Source organism: Microtus oregoni, unplaced genomic scaffold (assembly GCF_018167655.1).
Source record: "Microtus oregoni isolate MIOR12 unplaced genomic scaffold, Mior012 000123F_ref0000434, whole genome shotgun sequence".
NCBI lineage: Eukaryota > Metazoa > Chordata > Mammalia > Rodentia > Cricetidae > Microtus > Microtus oregoni.
The window spans coordinates 707,316-728,941 of NW_024544755.1; the positions used below are offsets into that span (position 1 = coordinate 707,316).

At 39.7% G+C, this 21,626-nt stretch overlaps 1 pseudogene; it reads left to right on the forward strand.

The window, feature by feature from the left end:
- LOC121444419 overlaps window positions 1-12,004 on the forward strand; it is a 190,906-nt pseudogene extending 178,902 nt beyond the window's left edge.
- The last annotated feature ends 9,622 nt before the right edge of the window (window positions 12,005-21,626 follow it).

The window sequence follows — 21,626 nt, forward strand, 5'->3', positions numbered from 1 at the left end:
ACTCTGTGGAAGAGGGGAAGAAAAGATTGCGGAAATCAGGCTGGAGTCAGAGGGGATGGAAGGCACTAGGAGAAGATGGCCAACTAAACCAACTAAGCAGGGCTAACATGGGTTCACAGAGACTGAAACAGCAAGCATGGGTCCTGCATGGGTCTGTACCAGGTACTCTGTATATCTTTCATGACTGTTAGCTTGGTGTTATTGTTAGTCTCCTAATAGTGGAGTGGGTAAATCTCTGACTCTTTGGTCTGCTCTTAGGACTCTTTTCATCCTACTGGGTTGCCCTGCTCAGCCTGTAAAAGAAGGTTTTTGTCTTGTTTTATTGAATCTTGTTTTTTCGAGTTTGCATGTTGTGTCTTGGAGGCCTGCTCTTTTCTGAAGAGAAATATAGGGGCAGTAAATCTGGGGGGTGGGGGTGGGGAGAGAAGTGGAGGGAGCTGTGAGAAATGGAAGGAGGAGAAACTGTGGTTAGAATGTATTGTATAAGAGAAGAGTTCAATTGAAAAAAGCAGTCACACCTATTTGTCCTCTTTTTCCCTCTCAGGGTCAACTATCTAAATCTCCTATTCACAACAATAACTCAAAATAACTACAATAAAACTCTTTGGTTTACATATTACAATTTTATGAACTTGAAAATGATAATTTATCTTTTCCAGTTCTAATTCTAAATTCCCAGGAAAAGAGTGGTTGACGAAGCATGTATCTAGTCATAGAGTTAACTATGACCAAGGAGATAAACTCACATATTCAAATGTGTCTATATTCTCCAATCTTATCCCTTGTCATTTTCTGCATACTTTCCATATCCTTCTGATACTAAATAATGATTGTCTACTGAAGATATAGGGAAAAAGGTAGAAGCTGTTGTTCTTGGTAAGAAACATCTGAATAAGCATTTGAAACCTTACCTTCATTAGAAGACATAAAAAATTATCGCATGTAGAGGAAAAGTTCAACACATCCAGGCTAATTAATAAGATGACATAATTTAAATCAATATTGTGCTTAACAATAATATCCAATCCTAATAAGTCAAAATTTTAATGACATTGGATAAAAGGAAATCCATTTAATTTATTTGTTATGTGTGTGCTATGTGCACATGTTCATATGAGTGAATGTGCAGATGTGTGTATGTGCAAGTGAAGGACAGAGGTCTATATTGGGTAACTTATTCATCCTCTGTGTTATTTTTCTTCATGGCAGAGTCTTTTCTGAACTTCGAGCTCATTGATTTGGAAAGACCTCCAAAAATCTGCCACATCTTCCACACCTTCAACATATTTACCAGCACTGAGATTACAGATGTGTAATAATTTGCATGTCTGTTTCTGTTTTTCTTATTTGGATACGGTGGTTCTGAACTAAGGTATTCACACTTGTACAGCAGACACTTTTGTGACTGTCATCTCCCTTCCAGTAATCTATATCTTTTAGATATCGAATTCTGAAACTGTTATGGCTATTGTATGTGCATCTCTCTTCTTTACTTTAACATGGATAAAATGTGACAGTAGTCATTGAAGTCACTCTGCCTCAACTAGACAGATAGTAGAGATTCATTTGCAAATATAGCACTTGTCATCTACCTTTATATTTTTTATCGACTAGAACTAATTGTTGAGGTAATGAATAAGTAATACAGGATTTAGGTAATGTCAGGAAAGATAGATTAGCTCCCAGAAGTTAAAGAGCAATAAATCAAAGTGGAATCCAGGTCTGTGGAGTTGGAAGAGAGCAAATTCATTGCATACATAAAATATTTTAATTCAATACTATTCAACAGTGGGGATCATTTTTTTGTGTGTTTGCAATTTGCAATATTAGGTATGGTAAGGATTTTAGATACAGAGAGAACTGTTTGTGAATGTTTCATGTGTTTCACAGTGAAACATCTATGAGTATTTAGAAAAGTTGTTCTATGGATGATTTCATAAAATATTATGTTTTTACTCTAGGCACTGAATAATTGTAATATGTATAATGAAAATTATAAATTGATTACCTCATTGTTAAAACATATATACTATTGTAGTCAGCTAAAAATTATACATTTGCTTGTGTTCTTTAGTTTAATTTATGGAAATAAATACATAGTTTCAACTTCAAATCAGTGAAGACCTCTTATTTTGTAAAGATGCTGACTTATTTTTATTATTTCCTTTATTTTAAGGTTATAATAAAAATTACATCCTTTCCCCCTTCCCTTTCTTCCCTTTGAACTCTTCCATATACCCCTACTTGCTGTCTTTCAGATTCATAGTATCTTTATTATTAGTAGTCATTGTTAATGTATGCATACATCCCTAAATACAGCCTGATGAGTCTAAGTAAGGTTAACTGTATGTGTATTTTCAAGACTAACCACTTTGTATTGAATAATACATTGATTTGTTATTCACAGGAGAAGACAACTTCTCCAACTCTTAGAATTTCTTAGTTTCTTGCAGTTAATTGCACAGGATTGAGACCTCATGGCTTCCTCCCCACCCCTGTCCACTTTTGCATATCTGTTGTTGTTGCTCTTGTTCAGCTCTTGTTTATTTAGGAAGTTATGGTGTTGAGACTTAATTGGTATGGCTTCTGGAATCTCAAGGTGTTTCACAGCAAACACCTGATCCTCTGGTTCTTAGTAAGCTTTCTATCCTATCTTCTGAAATGTTACCAAACTGTGGCTATGGGAGGGTTTTGTGGATGGACTCACTAGGAATGGTTCTGTAGGTCTGCTTTTTGTTTGGGTGTGGTTTCTATGATATTCCCTTTTGCAAAGAAAAGCCTCCTTGATGAAGGGTGTAGACTACATTTATTTGTGAATATAAAAATAAATATTTAGTTAGGTGTTATGCTGGATTAATAAAGTGGTGGTTGTAGGTTTTCTTTGAAAATCCATCATTTTACGAGTACTGAGCAGTCCACTAGGTTTTCAGAACCAGGAGTGATTTTCCTCTTGTTGAGAAGGTCTTAAGCCCAATCATGAGCTGTTGTTAACCAACAGCACTGATACATTCTCAGGATTATCATGACATGTGGTTGTTGTGGTTCATACTCATCATAGTTGAGTAAGAATGTCAGTTGCTTCCCTCCTTTCAAAGCCTGCATGTAATCCTCTGATACCATGAAATATAGTCTTCAGGGAGAAGGCTTTCAGTTCAGTTCCAGCTCATGGACCTCTAGGTTCTGTGTCTGAAATGCATTGTGTCTACAGCTGTAGCAACTCACTTTCCACCTCTGGGAGACAACCAAGGAAATAGCAAGTACTGGGATTCTCTTTGCCAGCTCTAACACACCAACAGCCAAAACTAAGAGAAGGTTTGATAAGTATGGTGTTGAGGGATTTGTTGTATGTCTTTGGCTCTTCAAGGGAGCATTTTCAGTCCAGGTTAGAACCTGGAAAAGGGTGTAGAAAATCTGACTGCATGGGGAGGTTGGATACAGCTCAGAGGGGACTTGGAGGTGGTGGAAGATCTTCTAATTTCTTTAAGAGTACAATTTTTGAATCCCAAGTGCTTGTGATTTTTTTTATAATTCTTACTGAAAGCATTAGATATGATCATTTTTGAATTGTAATTAAGGAAAATAGCTCATTGCTTCCTTGATTTCATATGTCACACAAAGCTGAAAATATATACTGTATAAGCCCTTACAAGGAAACTTGGTGAATAATTATAGATTTAACTCTAAAATACAAAGATTTTGGAGATTATCTTTTATTATAGTGTGGATACAAAGTGTTCCTGCATGCACAGAAAGACTCATGTGTTGGGAGATTAATTGGAAGCTAACACATTTGTGGAAAGTATCTGGATCTTTAACTTTCTGATATAATCAATGGATTAACCTCTTGGTAAATTCATCATATAATGGCTTTAAGTGTAAATTGTGCCCAGTTGGAGGAAGTATACCTAGAAAACTATGTGTTGTCCCTGGGCTCTTCTTATGTTTCTTTTTGTCATCTATAAGATGAACACACTTTACCACATATGCTGCCATGATATTTGCTACCATATTTTGTCTTGCTTTGGGCCTAAAGAAATCAGTCCAGCTCCCATTGGATTGAAACTTTGGAAGCTTTCCTGTTTTTACATGTATTTGCTAACATAGTGAAAAACTGAGAGCCACAACTCCTATTCTGAACAGATGAAAGTTACCAACACTTTCATGACTTAACAAAGAACTGAAATGAAAAGGCCAATTACTACCCCAAATCTAGTTATAGTCACAATCTGTATATGTAGAGAGTAGGTCCTGGTAGAGTAGCCTGTGCTAAAACAAAACAAAACAAATTTTTATCAGTGAATAAAAATAAGTCAGCATTTTACATTGGTCAATGAGAGAATAGTATAAACACTGATACAAATAGCAATTATAATGAGGAAAAAAAAAGGTGAGGTTGTCTATATGGCTAGTTTGCAGAAGGGTTTTGTTTATGGGACAGAGAACTGTAAGTTAATGGGGCCCCTAACGTTTTAAAAATATGGCAGTGGTTGCACTTGTTCCGGTCTTATCTAGGCAGCCATATTTTTCCGATATAATGGATGAAACTTCCCTCAGCTCCTTGTCAGATGTGTTGTCAGTTGTTTTCTGGGTCTTAGTCATTCTGACTCGGGTAAGACAAGAGCTCAAAGTAGATTTAACTTCCCTTTCTCTAATTGCTGAGGATGTTTTTAAACTATTTCTTGGTCATTTTTTATGTGTTTGTGTATTTTGCCTGTATGCATAGCTGTGGGCAATGTGTGTGTGTGTGTGTGTGTGTGTGTGTGTGTGTGTGTGTGTGTGTGTGTGCAATGCTCATGGAAGCCAGAAGAGGGCATTGGAGCTGTGAGCTGCTATGTGGGTGCTAGGAAGAGGTCCCAGGTCCTCTGCAAGACCAGGCAACGATCGTAGCCAGCGAGTCATTTCTACAAGCACTTCTTTGTTGTTCTTTTATTTCTTCATTTGAGAATTTTGTATTCAGATTGTCAGTGCAAACACCACAGATCTTATCTTAAAAGAAATAAAATAGTTTATTCGGGAGCCATTTTGAGGGACTGTGGTCTGGGAAACCATCTTGACATTGCCCCAAATTCCATGTTCCAATGTGGAATCAGCTTCATGAAGTTTACATAACAAATAAAGTCATAAGTCAAGACAAGTTTAAAGCACATTTGAGGGCACATCAAAGAGGCAGGTACATTAAAATAGGGGAAGCTTTTCTATAGACCCACGATGCTACCTGAGCTTTTGGGTTGATGAAAGTCAATGGTCTGAGATGTTAATAGATTCCAAGAGGTTTTTATCATTAGTCACAGGGTGTTAATTCTAACAGAGAAGTAGACAAGGAATGGTTGTTCTGGAGGACCAGATCCAGTCCAAAGTAAAGTCACTAGCCTTTGGGCAGGCAACATTCCAATCTACCCGCAGTATTGAAATTCCAGTCATTAGTGGAGCTGATCTATTGGGAGCTCACCAAGGCCAGCTGGACTGGGACTGAAAAAGCATGGGATAAAACTGGACTCTCTGAACATGGCGAACAATGAGGGCTGATGAGAAGCCAAGGACAATGGCACGGGATTTTGAACCTACGTAATGTGCTGGCTTTGTGGGAGCCTAGCCAGTTTGGATGTTCACCTTCCTAGAAATGGACGGAGAGGGGAGGACCTAGGACTTACCACAGGGCAGGGAACCCTGACTGCTCTTTGGACTGGAGAGGGAGGGGGAGAGGAGTGGGGGGAGGGGGAGAAGGGTGGGAGGAGGGGGCGAAGGGTGGGAGGAGGGAGAGGGAAATGGGAGGCTGGGAGGAGGTGGAAACTTGTTTTTTTTTCTCTCCTTTTCTCAATAAAAAAATGGAAAAAAAAAAGAAAGTCCAGTCATTAATTAGTCTCTGAAGACACAGATTCTTTTCAAGAGCTTTTCATTCACAGTTTCTCCTATTGCCCAAGCATCATATTTTGTGCCTTCAGAGTTCACATATCAAATATTGCAAGGTTCCTCATAGCTAAGAAGGCTGTTTCAAAGATCTGTAATAAATGAGATGAGAGAGAGAGAGTCTTAGGAGAGAGACAGCTGGATCATATTAAAACAATTTAGCATCATGATCTAGATCTAAATTGATTATTATTTTTTTTGGTTTTGGTTTTTTGAGATAGGGTTACTCTGTAGCTTTTGGGGCCCATTCTAGAAGTAGCTCTTGTAGACCCCTCTGTAGCTGAGATATCATTTACATGTAACATAGATTACTATATCTAAAATTAAGTAATCAAGAATATAGTTTGACTTAATGGAGTGAAGGTACATAATGAAAAATATCTCTAATATAACCAAAACCTACCTAACTTAAACCAGATTGACTATATAGTTCCTGTATGTTTATACATACTTGTAGTCTATGTGCTATCATATTTAAATGGTTAGAAATGAGACTTTGGAAGGAGTCCCTGTAGCATTGTCTCTCTTTTTTATTAGTAAAATACACATATTGTTTAATTAAATTTTTAATCCTCAATAGTTGCATTTTATGACATTTTAGGTACTAATTAAATAAAAAATTCAGTACTTAAGGGATAAATTATCATGGCTGTTGTTATTATTAGATAACTTTTATATAATTTGGGTGATAATTAACTCAAATCATTGTGTATCTCTAGCTGGAGAAAATTGTATTAAAATTTAATTTAAAAGCTACATTTTGTTTAATTCAAATTATACTGAACAATGAAAATAAATTATTGTATATTTATAAAGATAATGAAAAAAGTTAATCTTTAAAAATCTTAGTTTTGAATAAGCATGGGTTTGAGGTAAGTGAATTTTCACAATGAAAAGGTATGATGAAATGAGAGACATAGTATGTTTATGTGTAAGTTCATTAAATCCAAGATTACTATCATTCACAAATATACCAGATAGAGCATTAGCTTTCCTAAACATTTAAAAAAAATCTAAAAGCCAAAATATTTAAGAAACATAAACAGTGAGAGAAATGTTTAGTTACTCTGGGTATTCAATTTTCAATGGCATTGATGATGTATATCATTTAATATTTTCAAAGTCCATAGAAATCATGAATGTGCTCTCAGTTGATGTGAGACAGTTCATCTCCTGCTAGGAGTGAATAAGGCATACCTAGATACAGTCCTGATCTTTAAATAGGAATGGACTCTTTGATGTGATGTCTTTTTTTATCTTTTAGTTGAAGAATCATTCTTTTTATCCTTTGAAGAAATTCTGTAACTAATTTTAATTTAATTTTAACTCAAAAATCTTTTACAATATTACACATTATTTGGAAAAAATCCCACATTGGTTTATTTGTTTTGTTTCAAAGATGTAGTGGTCATTAAACATTACCTAATGGACCATGTTGTTGAACCAGAATAGGGATGAAGATGAAGGACATAGCATTGTGACTAGAATTGTATAATTATGTATGTCTTGTCCTTGAAAGCTGATTGTTATATATTTTAATTTAAAAAGCTCATATTAAGTGTACCAAGGAAGATCAAAGATCATTACCCATTTCTTTTTTTTTTTTTGCCTATGTGGTGACATTGATTAAATATATTATTTTGTCTTTTTCTTTTTGTTCCTTAAAATTTGAGTTTACTATGAGCCAAAATGAAGATGAGCCAGGTTACCTAGTTTACATAAGCACTTACTTATAAGCCAATTGGGCAATAAGCACATTATGTAAAAACAAACAAACATAGCCACATATAGAAGGATAGTTTATATACACAATCATACATAAATAAATTCTAGCAAACCAATATCTTGTTTGTATTATATTTTCTATCATCCTCATGGTAAAAAGGAAGCTTAGCATACAGATCTTGAATAAACATATGTATATTCATTTATATGTAACACAATCTTAAAAAAAACTTATATTTAACAGTTTTGTAGTAAAATATTTTGAAGAAAGTATATGAATTTTATGTTACCCATAACATAAAGAAGTATTCAGCAGTATATTTAGTATTTGTTTTGAAAGGAAATTCTTAACAAAATCTATATATTTAACATCATAAGATTATGAAATATTTGATGTTTCCAAAAATAATAGGTTTTATGATGTTTAGAATATTCAGATAGATAAAATAGTATGTATTCATCTGGCCTTCATATAAGATAACAATATAAAACTTGAATCTTCCATGTGTATTTTAATTGGGAATGCCAAAAATAATTTCAACATATAGCAAAATTCAATTTAAAACAAGAACTGAAGTGGCCATTATTTGTTAAAAATATTTCAACACAATGTATAAAAGTAGTTAAAAATATACAAATAAACAATTATAGACACATGACATGATTACATGAAATTAGGTGTACCCAGTTTATACCAAAAAGTAGAAAATTTATTTCTTTAAATGCCAGGGTGACTTAAAAACAAAAAAAATCAAAAGATGAAGATTTTCATATAGACTTAACATACTTTAACCCTCACTCACTTCCCCTCTCCTTCTTGCTCTCCCTATTTTCCTTCCTCTTCTCCTTCTCCCTCTCTTTTATTTGAAGTTTCCAGGAAGAAGATGGGGCCCCCCAACAACAACTCTACCTGGCTGATACAACGTCATGATACTGATAGCACTACTACAAGACCTGTTTTGGATACCACCTGCACAAGACGATCCCAACTTGGTTAGCTGAAATGGTGCACATCTTGTACAACATTCTGGCCAGACCAGCACAAAATACTCAGAGACTATTTGCAATTTTAAAAGACATTGATCTTGAAATTTAACCATCATTTTACTTTCACAGGATCCCCCAGAGAGAACGTCGCCCCCAGGACAGCTGGAAGTAATTCTAGAGGACAACGCCCCTCTCCCAGTAAAGTTTACCCCTGGGTTTAGGGACATCATTTAGGGGTTGGGAGGTTGGGGGAGGAATTTTATAAGCTCAGTGATCATTTTGAAAAAAAAAAGAGGGAAAATGATGGGATAATAGATTTATAATTGTGAGTTACTGCTTTTAGACAAATATATTGGTATCGATTCTTGTATATTGAAACAAAGTTAAATTATATTGACTATTATATGCATGCATGTTTCTATCTCTGTTTAAAACATTTTTTATGTATTGACATATATTGTATTGATAAATATATATTGTATATATTTACCATATTGCAGTGTACATTTCTACCTCTGATTAAGATACTTATATAATGTTTGTGTATTGATATATATTTACCATATTGCAATGTATATTTGTACAGTGTTTATATTTGGAGGTCATTATCCTCATTTGTTACACAGTTGCTTATTGTCTTAGTCTTTAAGTTAGATAGATATTGAGAATTATATAGATAAATAGTCATCTAAGTTTGTCATTTATAATTAGACTAATCAGGTTCTCTAGATATATAGAGATTATACTCAGTATAGATAGATAATCTTCGACCTCTTCAAAGAGCTGTAGAAAATGGCCTTTAATCTAACTCAGAGTTTCGTGATAGTGAGAAACCATTGCTCCTGGCAACACCGCTCTATTCCCGAGAGAATGTTGAGCACCAAAGACTCTCCACCTGGAGCCTTTCTATTTGGCTGAACTGGCCTTTGGGCAAAGAAATGCCCATACCTCAACCACTGAGAGAGATACAGAGCGTGCATCAATGGATAAAACAGGACTGTCATATCCTGCCAAGACAGGGTAAGATAGTTTTGAAAAGTTCCTTGCCTTTGAAAATGGTATGTCAGTTATGTTAGGCCTTAGCCAAAATTGGTTGACTCAACATTGCAAACGAGACTTTGGGTGATTGCCCAGGTAGTCAGTTGTCTCTGTCAATTGTTGCACATTTTGGATAATCTCGTTTGTTCAGTAGTGTTTATTCCCTTCTCAGATCTTTGACGGAGTTGAAGATTATATAATTGTAGTTACTCTCTACATTATTTGGACTCCTTGAGATAGAATGTTTAGCAAAGCTTTTGTTCTCAATATTGTTATATTTATTATTTGTTGTTATTGTATATAGTTGTATTTGGTTTGGTTCTGTCTTATTTAGACAAAAAGGGGAGATGTAGGGAGAAGTCCTGCCCCTTGGGGGCGTGTTCGCCTCGGGCTAATGTCTGCCTATAAATTTGGTGAGCTTGCTCCCAGCCATCACTTCTGCTTTCCTGGTCTCCGCGGGAACGGTGGTCCTGTAAGTCTATTTCTACATTAAAAAAAAAAATATATATATATATATATATATATATATATATTTACAATCGGTCTGCATTCGTTTACGCCGTTACAGACAATGGCACTGAGTTTTGATTCTACTGAATGGACTGGCCTTGTGGGAGACTAGTCTGTTTGGATGCTCACCTTCCTAGACCTGGATGGACCTTGGACTTCCCACAGAGCAGGGAACCCTGACTGCTCTTAGGACTGGAGAGGGATGGGGAAGAGGGAGTGGGGGCAGTGGGAGGGAAAAGGCGGAGGGGAGGAGGTGGAAATTTTTAATGAATAAATTTTAAAAAAGAAAAAATATCAGGGCAGGGGCCATGCTTTTAAAAAGACAAAGCAGGTATTAGAATAGTTGGGAGGGATTTGAAGGACGAAAGGCAAGAGAGAAATGGCGTAGCTGCATTTGTCTTTTTGAAAAATATAATAATTATATAATGATTTGTAAAAGACAGTACAGACTCTATGGCTCATACCTCGGGGAGACAGTTGTGTTCCGAGTAGTCATTAAGTTTAATTCTCTACTGAAAACAGGGTGACGACAGCAACCTCCACATGGACTTCCATCATGGCAGCTTCCAACCTCAGGGCAGAAAATTATGGCGTTTCCCCTGCAGACTGGCATAAGGTAATAGGAGTTTTACCTACCATTGGCGTTTGCTGAAGCTGTTTTTCCTTCATTTGGGTCTTCTGTAGATGACCACCACCCCTCAAGCAGTAATCTCTGGTGGTCGCTGTCTGTTGCAGAGCAAGCTGGTTGTGGGGGAAGATGGTCACAGCCATTGCAACCACCACAGCAGCTGTAGTTGGCCTTGTGTGTCTGGAGTTGTACAAGGTGGTTCAGGGACACCAACAACTGGAGTCTTACAAAAACAGGTTTATCAACTTGGCTTTGCCCTTTTTCAGCTCCTCTGCACCTCTGTCACCAGCCTATCACCAGGTACGGGGCCTACAGGTGTAGGATATGTTGGGGTTCCCATTCAGAGAAGCTGAGTACCTGGGTTGACTGTCTGTCCGTCTGTCCCCATTAAGGCAAACATTTAGTGGACAGATGTGAGGGACGGTAAATGGGGGAAGGAGAAAGCCAGGTCTTCGTGGTGTGTGTCCTTTTCTTTGCAAAGTTTCCACCTGCTGCCTGATCATCATTTAGATGAGGCCACAAGAATGTTTTTGACAAAAGAGCAGTGGTTAATACATGGTAAGACTGTTTGGGGTAGCCCCTTTCTTAGCACTTATCTTTGTCCTCCAGTATTATGATCAAGAGTGGGCATTGTGGGATCGCTTTAATGTACAGGGACTGCAACCTAGTAGTGAGGAGATGACCCTCAAGCAGTTCCTAGGTGACTTTAAGGTAGGGATCCTTCCTTCTTGATCTCCCTGAATGCGGGGACTTGTACATTTGATTTAGAACTGTCCATCTCAGAGTCACCACTCCCTTGTCTCCTGACCTCTGTAGACTGAGGCTGGAGATCAACATGCTGTCCCGGGGTGTGTCCTTGCTCTCTTTCTTCTTTATGCCAGCCTCCAAGCTCAAGGAATGGTTGGATCAGCTGTGAGTTACTCTCTCTGGGCTGGTGGGAGTGGAAGCCTTGTGTGGGATTCTCAGTTTCCCACTGTGCTACTCATAGTTCACTTTCTTTTTCTGTAATCTGCCACCAGCTTTGCCTTCATATTTGCTTTCTTCCCACCTAACTCTTTATTCCCTGATTTCAGGATGACAGAGATTGTGAGCCATGTATCAAAGCGAAAACTGAGCCATCATGTAAAGACCCTAGTGTTTGAGCTGTGCTGCAACAATGAGCGTGGAGAGGACGTCGAGGTTCCTTATATACGATGCATCATCCACTGACCACTGACTGTTTTTTCAATTCCCTTATTCCCTATGTCAGAACGCTTCCAGTTATGATGAATCCTGAGTCCAGACCTCCCTGTTTCTAAGACCATTTTGATGCAGCTTTTTACATTGTTTAGAACTGAAATTCTTACTGATAAATTTTCAGTCTCTAAGTAGTGTCTCCTCCTCTCCTGTCAAGGGCGTGCGTGCTGGAGTCCTGGGAAGGAGTGGAATCCTCATTGTAAACTGCCTAAGTTATGGTGACAGTGTCTGGCTGCACAGAAGCAGCATGGACATTGTCCAGCATTCAGATCCAATACTGAGGATTAAGCTTCAACTGTTCTCATAAATTGTGTTATGCTTGTAGCAATAAGGGCGGCCGGGCTGCATCCCTGGTACCCGACCGCCCGCACGGCTAGCTTTACCCGAAATAATTACATGGAAACTGTATTCTTTTAAACCCTGTCTGGCCCATTAGTTCCAGCCTCTTATTGGCTAGCTCTTATATATTGATCTAACCCATTTCTGATAATTTGTGTAGCCCACGAAGTGGCTTACCAGGAAAGATCTTAACCAGCATCTGTGTCTGGTGGGAGAATCATGGCGACTCTCTGACTCAGCTTCTTTCTCCCAGCATTCTGTTCTGTTTACTCTGCCTATCTAAATTCTACCCTATCAGAGAGCCAAGCAGTTTCTTTATTAATTAACCAATGAAAGCAATAGATAGACAGATGACCCACCTCCATCATATGCTGACATTCCTTTTGGTGTTTCTGCTTAGGGAGAAGTGAGGGCTGGGACAGGAAGACCATAGTGAGGTCAGTCCCCACCCAACATTAGTACCCTTTCTTTTCCCCGACCCCGCACCAGGCACAGTGATGTTCAAAGGAAGCAAGACTGTAGGCCTGGCTGCTCTGCGTTGGGACCTTATGTCCTATCTTTATCCTGTACCTGAACTCTTGTTTTCCTGCCCATTGATCATCTGAAATAAAGGGATATAGGGTTGTTATTAGGAATAAGGGCATAAGGTTGATTGCAGCTTGACACACATATTATTATTGAATATGTATTTGCCTGGCTGAGGTTTTGTCAGTTTGTTCTTGTCTGTGCCTAGGAAGTCCTCTAATGTGCCTCTTTTAGTTGGGAGAGCACTTGACAGTTAGGGTACTCGATGGACCATGGGTGTGTCTCTTGTAAGCCACACATTAACCCCAACCCTGGCAATTGCTGTTTCCTACTTGAATCAGAACAGTTAATGTGCATTTCTTTATCTCTATTCTCCTTGTGACTCGGGGTTATTGAGTTGGGATGTTTGATGCTCTTCTAGTGTCCACTTTGGTGAAAAGCGTCCGTTCCCAACCTGCTGTGATTTCAGGTGCCTTGCTTCCTCATCTGTATATTGCATTCCTTTTTCTTCTTGCAGTGCTGGCCTCTTCCTGTTCCTGGATGGCTGTTGTCTATATTTATCTTGGAATATGTTATGAAGACTTACATTGATTGAAAAGACAGCTTTGCTCAGTGCAGTTATATGGTTGGCAGTTAGGTCCTCTTGGTGTGGAACCATACCATTGGTTGCATCTTTTCCAGGCTGTTAGGAGTTTAGTCTTGAAGCAATTCTGAAGAAAATACCTGTGTGAGTTACCTCTGGCAACTTTCAGTACTCTCTCTTCATCCAGTAGTCCCCACATTTTTCAGTTTTTCTCTTTAATTAAAAATTTCCCTACAATCCATTTCAATTGTGTGTCCTCCTCCTGCAAACACCTCCCTACCTCATAGCTTTTAAAACGGTTACTTCTCTGTGAGATAATAGTATAGGGGTATCATTCCCTTCCCCCTTCCCCTGCCTTCCTCTAAACCCTCCAGTAAATTCCTCCTTGTTCTCTGAAATTCACAGCCATGTTTTTCATTAAATATTGTTATAGACACATGTTTATGTGTATGCATATATATGTGTCTATATATATAAATAAAATCATATGTCTATGTTTGTATATATTCATGTATACAGCCTGCTCGGTCTGTGTAATATTACATGTATGTTTTCTTCAGATTAAAATTGTTTATCCACTTAATATTGGATAAACAATTGGTATGCTCAGCCTAGGGAAGGACTATCTCTCCTATTCTCAAGCATTCCTCAGTTGCCTGTAGTTCTTTGTCTAGGGTTAAGGACTCTTCTGTCCACATTGGCATGTCTCTTATTCTTGTTCATCCATGTTGTCGAGATGGCTCTGCAGTTAAGAGCATGAGAGCACACCATTCTAGTAAAGAACCCAAATTTGATGCCTAGTTTCCTTTGTCTTGTCACTTCCCTACAAGTGTATGCTTTTGTTAAAGTGTTGTAAATACCACATCGAGTTATCCTTTGCGGTCCTTCTTAACTGCTTTAGATTGTATATGGTCCTGATCTTGTTTAATCAAACACAATGCACAGCAGAAAGGTGTAAACTGGGACAAACAGCAGTGAAAGGGAAAACACAATATATAGAAGAAAGGCTAGGCAGCTGGCTCAGTTCTTCAAGTGTTTGCCACACCAGTGTGAAGACAGGTTCAGATTCCCAGCACACACGTAAATGCCAGTGTCTCAATTCCAGCATTGGGTATAAGGGATCTTTGGGGCAAGGTGGGTAGGCAGACAGGCTGAGTCTGCCACGTTCATATGGGACACTCTGCACCATGTTAGAAAGTGAATCATGAATGAGGAAGATACCCAGTGTCAATCTTTTGGAGTTTTCCTTCAAGCTCCTTTAGGACTGATTTTATAGATAAACATTGCTTAAACTTGGCCTTTATTTCTGAATGTTTCATTTTCTCTAAAAATTATGATTGAAAGGATTGTTGGGTATAGTAGTCTGGGCTGGCACCACACCTCTGGTCTCCTACACTCTCAGCGCATGCGTCCAGGTCCATCTGGCTTTTAGAGTCTCTGTTGAGAAGCCGGCTGTAGCCCTAATAGGTCTGCTTTTGTGTTTTCTCCTTGCAGCTTTAATATTCTTTCTCTGTTACCTACATGTACTGTTTTTGACTGTTAACATAGCATGAGGACTTTCCTTTCGGGTCCAGTGTCTTTGGTGTTCTGAATGCTTCTCACGCCTTTAATGGGCGACTCTCCCTATGGGTCAGGGCAAGTTTCTTCTATGCTTTTGTTGAAATTACTTTCTGTGCCTTTGAGTTGTGATTCTTCCCCTTCCTCTATTCATATTTTTCTTAGGTTTGGTCCTTTCATAGTGTGCCAGATGTCCTGCCTATTTTGTGCCTGTTTTTTTTTTTTTACTCCTTTCTCTTTTTTTCCTCTTTTTTTCTATTACTTTATAAATAATACCAATCAAAATTCCCATTTCCTCCCCTCCTCCTACTTCCTTCCTACTCCCCCCCACACACCCTCCCCCTCCACACCTCTCCAGTCCTAAGAGAGGGCAAGGCACCCTGCCCTGTGGGAAGTCCAAGGCCCTCCCCCGCTCCATCCAGGCTTAGGAAGGTGTGCATCCAAAAAGAATAGGATCCCAAGAAACAGTACATTCAGTAGAGACAAATCCCAGTGCCATTATCATTGGCCCCCTCAGTCTACCCCAGTTGTCAACCACATTCGGAGGGTCCAGTTCGATTCCATGCTCGTTCATTCCCAATCCAGCTGGAGTTGGTGAGCTCCCATTAGTTCAGGCACACTGTCTCAGTGGGTGGACCAACAACTACTTCGTGATCCCGACTTCCTTGCTCATATTCTCCCTCCTTCCGTTCTTCAACTGGGCCTTGGGAGCTCAGTCCAGTGCTCCGATGTGGGTCTCTATCTCTCTCTCCATCCATCGCCGGAGGAAGGTTCTAGGGTGATATTCCAGATAGTCACCAGCCTGACTACGGGACAAGGCCAGTTCAGGCACCGTCTCCTCCACTGCCCAGGGTCTTTTCTGAAACTGATTTGTCCATTTCTTAGGTCTTCTCTGTACCCAAGATGCTCCTCTATCTCCCGTATTCTGTTGGCAAGGCCTACCTCTGAATTTCCTGTTCAGGTTCCTAAATTTTTTGTTCCAGTTTTACCTCAAGATGGGTTTTCTTAGTGATTCTATTTCTACTTTCACATCTTGAATATTTTTCCTCTCTCGTGTCTCTCTGTGTTTGTGGTTTTATAGGCTTGATGTGTGGATCTTTTTTCATATCCTCTTTAAGGGCCTTAAGCATATTCCGTTATGTATTGGTAGTCTTGTCTTCTTTTTTTTTTCCTTCACCCAGACTGGCATTTTTCGGCAACTCATGCAAATCTGTTTCTGGGTTCTAATGGAGAGGTACTGACTGTCCTGTCTTACATTGATTGCTTTTATTATGGCGTCTAGGCCTCTGAGTTTCAGATACTTCCAGATTTACAAGTCTATTCTTGTCTTTGTTAGAATGTCTTTTTCTTTTGTTGCTTTTGCCATATCTCAATCTTACGAGGGGGAGGTAGCTGTGGTCACCTTTAGGAATGCCTCCGATTCCTTACAGGAGTGACCACTGACAGTATCCAGTAGGATGTATTTCTAGGATTTGGAGACTGACACCAAAGAATGGGTATGGGCTGGCGGGTGAGTGGTCTGCAGTAATGGGTACATTTGTGATGGTAAAAGATTTCACTCTATACAGGAACTTCCAGAGAGTGCTGGCCCAGGCAAGGAGGAGTAGCCTTTTCACTGTTGAATGGGAGTCCTCCACACAATGAAGTTTCCTTCTGGGTATGACTCAGAGATGCCCTGGCTAGACTCCAGAAACTGCAGGAGCTTCTCAGTTTTTCTCTGGATCACAAAGTCTTGGAGGTTCTCAGAACCTTCCACTTTTTGACTGACTCCCCCCAAGTTGTAAGAGCATTGGGACTGCCCATTGGGCTAATTTTCTTCTCCCCCAAAACCTGGTAGACACCTCGGGCAGTAGGATACTACAGTCTACCAGTCCTGCCTATCGTTCCAAATTTAGATGAAATGTTTTAAAGGGACTCTAAAAGCTCTCTCTTATTGAGTTGTAAGCCCTCCAAACTCATTCAGTTATTCACCCAAATCTGACCAAAGTACTCAGATAATCGCCACCCTTATCCTTAGTTTCAAACTTCCCATTTTGAGGTTGATGCAGAACTAGACAACTTTCTTAAAGGTACAGCTGCTGTAAGGACAAGCCTTTAGAAGCTCAGGCATTGAGGGAGGAAGACACAGAGTAGGCAATGTCATCACACATTTGACTTTTCAATCTGAGGAAATAAAACAATTCTTTAGGGCATGCCAAAGGGGACAAAACTAAACCCTCTGGTGCTGGCATAACAGGGAAAAACCCACACCTACCATTAGGGTCTTTCTGTCATCCCTCTCTAGAGAGGGATGCTTTATTTCCCTTTTTACCTGACCCCAGATGTATTGCTTCTGTCTCTCTCTGATGTCTACCAACTAACTTTATTTTTCCCCTACAGCTTATACATGCAGGAAATGTTTCAAGCAGTATTAAAAGTATAATGTAGTTGCAGTCTGTTTTACAAGTCAATGACCACGCTGAATACAAATAATAGCAGCATGTTTTCCTTATCCTTTAGACTCTTTAATATAATAGGGAAAAAACAAGTTGTCTCAAGAACCCGCATACATTCATACCCAAGTAACTTGATACAGATTAACAGTGTAAGCAAGCAAACTATTTTGTTTTCAGTTCCCTAACCACCCTGAGGCTACAAAGAAAGTACCAATTACCTTATTTTTTATCTCAAAGGAAATGTTACAAAGAAGTCCTTAAAGGTTCGAAGTCTGAGCTTTTATTAATGGAAAATGATGGGTCATCTCCACCTTGGCCCCTCAGGTTACCCACTCATCAGAACAGGGAACAAGGAATTCATCATCTCCCTTTTGGTCACCAAGCCATCCTAGCAAGAAAGGCACATTAGCCATCAGTAGCTAGGTTGCCATTATCCCTTCCTGTTCCCTAATCTAGAGGGACCTTAAAATCCTCAGTAAGCTATCAAAGTATGCTTTAAATTATTTTCCAAGACTTTGTTTTTTAACATCAAAGCCATTAACAAAAAATGTTAACCTTAAGTCCTTCTTTATAGTTATATTTCAGCTATGATGCACTGCAAAACCTGTGAAGACATCTTCCAACATTAAGATTAAAAGAACCCGAGCTCGCTGGTCTTCTGGGACTCATTTGATTTTCTTAATCAGTAACCTAAGCCACAGTCTGTATGGCTCCCCAGGAATACTAGCTGTGTGTCATTTTTTTGTTCTAATTTTGTATCCTCTCAGCCCCTGTTTTATCAAGAATGGGAACGACATCCCATCTTGCTTTTACCTCTCTTAGTTTTCCTAGTTAGGGAACCTCCCATCACTGTCCCTCGCTGTATTTACTAAGGACTGTCAATCATCAAAATCCTATTTAAACTATCATTATTATTGTATAAGAGTCATTGCATCAGCTAAACAGTACAGCTCAGGAGGAAATCATCTCTATGATAATCCATGGGTAAAAATGCCCAGTAAAATGGGGTATTTCCATGAGATAATCATGCCACATTTAAGGCAGTGGGAATCTTTCCACACCCATTCACGCCATGCTAGATAGGAGAGAAAAAAGGTAGCAACAAACGTAAACGTACATCAGATGCAAGAGATGGCCTGACCAAAATTCACCCTTCAGAGATTTGCTTCCTGGGAGGCTGATGTCCTGAAGTCAGTTGCAACCTGCTTCTCCTCTGACATGGCCACCTGCCAAAAGGCAAAGAGTCTGAGGACCCTCCCTATGTTAGCTCCCTACTTTTACCCCCACCCACTCTCCTTTCATTTTAATCATTTAAAATCATTTAATCTCCAGGTCGTTTTAAGCCTTCTCTCCTTTTCCACTGAGCTCCAGGTTATAAGTTTACAAGCAGGCCCAGAGCCCAAACTTAACACAGCTCACAGCTGGGAAGGAAGGAGATAAAATCTGAAGAGTCCTAATGCTGCTGTTTCTACTGGATCTCCAAGCCTGCATCCCTAACTGAGATAGGATCATCATTTTGTTCTTGGGACATCTTCCCTTAACCCTTTGGTCTGCCTTTATTATTAGTGCTGCACCAAGTCTGCGTACTCATTTTGACATCTACTGTCTACTCTTTAGTTACTTGTTAGGCTTTTCAGGCCATCTGCCTCCATCTTTCCCTCCAAAGCCTTTGCCCTGGGTCAGGATGGCCCTCTAACTCTGTGTCATGGAGAAGGATAGCAATAAAACACTGGGCAGGAGTGGGGAATGGAGGATGGGGCCTGGGGGCTTTAGACATAATTTACTTGAAAACTGCTGAGAGGGTAAACGGGAGTTCTGAGATATCCTCAGATGGAAGAACATGGATTCCAGGAGTCTCAAACTTCATAACATGCTGGGTGTGCCTTGAAGTTAGAGAGGCAGGGGACTGATGTACCTGTCACTGATTTCATTAGTATGTGGAAAACATGAGCTTTTCCTAAGGTAAGGGATGCCGGGTGGGGCTGGAGTTGGGGCAGCACAGCTGGGATGCTGAACCTTACAAAAGCATGGCATGGGACTGCCTCCTGCTAGTGCTCTTGAGTGTGGCCAAGATTTAGTGTCCTTCCTTTCAGCTGAGCAAAGGAGGGAGGGAGTTAGTTTCCTCCTCCTGCAGGGCAGTCTGTCACCCACTTATGACCGACCCCTGGAAATATGGATGGCTACCAGTGTTATTCATTTGAAAAATCTCAGGACAGTGGAACTGCTAACAGGCAATGCCGCTTGTGGGGCCTTGGCTCCTGCTTCAGAGATCTTGTCCACTCTCCCCTTGGGTTCCTCGAGGCCCACCTACCAACCCTATCCCTTCCACCCAAAGCTCCTGACAGAGGTCTGGGTAAGCACCACAAGCCTTCATCTCTCGGGAATGATACCATTCTCAATTCCAGACTACTTCACCACTAACCCTACAAAGACTTCGGGGAATTAGCTAGAAAAAACTCCCATACGGTGTGAGACACTTCCAGTGGGTTGGTTCCATAAGGTTGCAGCCTCTGTGTCAGCATACATACAGGGATCCTTCCCCTGCCCTCATTACATATGCACAGACACACAGACTCACAAACACACACACACACACACTCTCTCTCACTCCTCTATTCTCTCCCATGTGTGTCTGTGTCTGTGTCTGTGGTGTCTGTGTGTCTCCGTCTCCCTTTACTGCTCTCTCTCACACACACACACAAACACACAGATTTTGAGGCGGGATCAAGACATTCAATTTACACATGAAACACACACACACACACACACACACTAGAGAGAGAGAGAGAGAGAGAGAGAGAGAGAGAGAAAGATCTACCACCCTTCTTAACTCTTCCTGTTGTTGAGTCTTTGAAATGTAAATATCAAGGAACAAAGGATCTCAGAGTCCCCAGGTCAGTAGGAAGTGCCCAGTAAACAACACCTGCTAATTTCACAGATGAAGAGACAACTCCTTTACTTAAATTAATAAGATTATCATGGTTTCATGTTTTGTTACTATGATAACATATTCTGATATACTGGTCCATTTTCTTTCAAAAGGAAAAAAAATAATATTGATATTGTTTGAGAGTTTAAATATATTCTTTTTGGAAATTATTTACAGTGTAGTTTTATCCTATCTAGCTTGCATTTTCGTTGAAATCTCATGCAGTTTGCTCCCAACTCCCTTCCATAACACAAGTTGTTCCTGTACAAATCTCTTTGTTTCGCTATAACCTCAAGAGTTAGGCAGCAGAACAAAAGAGTGTTGCAGGTCCTTTTTAGCTGTGCCTGTTCTGTGGATCCCTTTTACACCATTGGTCTGAAAGTTTCTCCCAGATATTGGCACTGTAGTCAGTTGCCAGGTTTGTACTTCTTGGTATAACCCAGAAAAAGTTCAGAGCAGGAAGTATCAATGAAGAGATGCCCAAAAAAAGGAGCAAAATCTCTCCAACTCCAAAAATTTAGCTGCCAATTCCACTTTTCACTGCAAAGAGGACAGTGTGATAGGCTGTCTGGAGAAAAGGCCTGAAATTCTAGACAGAGAGCTGCCTCCAAAGTTCACACCAGGATTAACTGGAAAGATTCCATGGCAACAGGTCCACAAGGGAGGAGGAGGAAGATAATTCCTAAGTAGGTCCAGGTGAGAAAGAGGAAATCTTTGGATAGCTAGAGGAATCATTGAGATCATTGCCCTTTATCTACATCTCTTTGTGAAAGGGTCTCTGATCAAGGAGTACCTTGGTGATGGGGGTCCCAGGAATGCCACAATGATCACACCATGCAACAGACCTCACACAACTGAGAAATGGCTAACTCTGAGTCGGGGTAGAGACAGTGGAAGACCAGAGAGCAAGCCTTATGGGGGTGTTGGGATATGGAGCATGCACCTAGGGAAAATTCAGGTAAGGCGGGGACAGTGGAAATGTGTCACATTGGCCCTCAGTGATGGGAAGGCATTGTTGCTGAGTCATTGAAGGCAGGGTAACGGGGTGGGTAACACCTGATTCTGGAATGTGGACAGTTCTCTAGTTAGCTAACACTTAGCATATATAATTCACACAAAGGAGAGAAGTCACAAAAAGTGATGGAGAATTCATGCAGAAACTTTCCAGAGAAAGATACACAGGTATCCCCTAGGAGAGATATATTTCCACTCATTTGAGTTAAAAAT